The following is a 1,743-nucleotide window of genomic DNA, read 5'->3' on the forward strand; positions in this document are numbered from 1 at the left end:
GGCAGGACCAAATACTGTCTAGACCATCCCTGATAGACATTTATCTAACCTACTCTTAAATATCTCCAGAGACGGAGATTCCACAACCTCCCTAGGCAATTTGTTCCAGTGTTTAACCACCCTGACAGTTAGGAACTTTTTCCTAATGTCCAACCTAGACCTCCCTTGCTGCAGTTTAAACCCATTGTTTCTGGTTCTATCCTTAGAGGCTAAGGTGAACAAGTTCTCTCCCTCCTCCTTATGACACCCTTTTAGATACCTGAAAACTGCTATCATGTCCCCTCTCAGTCTTCTCTTTTCCAAACTAAACAAACCCAGTTCTTTCAGCCTTCCTTCATAGGTCATGTTCTCAAGACCTTTAATCATTCTTGTTGCTCTTCTTTGGACCCTTTCCAGTTTCTCCACATCTTTTTTAAAATGCAGCGCCCAGAACTGGACACAATACTCCAGCTGAGGCCTGACCAGAGTAGAGCGGAAGAATGGTCTTCATGGAGTCTCCAGCACTCTTACCATTTGAGGTAAAAACTCTGCATGGGGTAGGTTGTTTTCACTTTTTTGAACTGGTGGATTGGCTCGTTTCAGAGTTTTGTTCAGTTATTTGGGGGGGTGTCCATGTTGAGTGTCGTCGTCATTACAGGGCTTCCCCTCTGTTTGTTGGGGAATCTGTGGTTGAGCACTACTGCACCTGGACCTTTCCCAGTCTCTGCTTGTGAGATGGGGCTGCCAGGATGACATGCAGTACGGAAGGTGTGGGTGAGCCCTGGATTTATATAGTGGCATTATGATAAGAAGACAGAAAATCTCTCTCCCGTCCCTTTCCTAATGGTTCCTAACAGGCTGTTAGCTGGTTTGACTGCGCTGCACATCGTGGCTAGTTCTCTAAAAACATCCGCTCAGTGACTCCAGGATCTTTCTTGAGCGGTAACAGCTAATTTACCCCCCATCATTAGATATGTGTAGCCGGGATTGTTTTCCAACCTGCCTCCTCTTCCTCAGCGTGCTCAGAGGGCTGGGGGAGGGGAAGGCGGGTTCCACACCTGCATCCGGCAGTGTTGGCCCTGGTTTGTCCCCGGGTCAGGTGATCTCCCTGGTAGGAAGCGACGGCGGGACGTCCTTCCTAGGCGCGGGGTCTCCCTACGAGCGCTGATGGGCTCCAAGTCAGAGCCAAGCCAACCAGAAAGGGGTGGGAGGGTCTGGCCTCGCTTTGGATCCAGTCACTTCCTTGGCGGCTGCACGTAGGAGGCGGTGGTCGTACTGCGTAGGGCTCTGGGTCTGCCAGGCCTCAGGCCGCTGGCTCGGGTCTCAGGTGAGGGCCGGGCAGCGCGTGTCTCCGAGACAGGAAGCCGCGGTCTTGGGGGAGGTGGCGCAGCCGGCCGGAGATAGCGGGGATGGGGCTGCGGCATACGCCACAGGTGCTGGTTTCCCCATGGGGGGCGGAGGCGGGAACAGGGCCCAACCAGAGACAGGAAAAGGGGAGGCTGGAGGGGGGTGGGTCTATTCCCCCTCCCCCCCGTCATGGCGGCAGTTGGCGAGGGGAGGGGCCGGAAGGGGGAAGGGAAGCGGAAGCGGGCTCTGCGCGGGCACCGGAACTTCAGAGCAATGGCGGCCCTTGGTGCAGGAGGGGAACCGCCCTGAGCCGCCCAGGGAGGAACACGGACCCGGCCCAGTGACCTCTGCTGCGGCCATGGGGAGCTCAGCCCGGACTGGGGGAGGAGCAGGTGAGCGCGGGGCAGCTGTAGCCCT

The sequence above is a fragment of the Trachemys scripta genome, unplaced genomic scaffold (genome assembly GCF_013100865.1).
Source record: "Trachemys scripta elegans isolate TJP31775 unplaced genomic scaffold, CAS_Tse_1.0 scaffold_28, whole genome shotgun sequence".
Classification (NCBI taxonomy): domain Eukaryota; kingdom Metazoa; phylum Chordata; order Testudines; family Emydidae; genus Trachemys; species Trachemys scripta.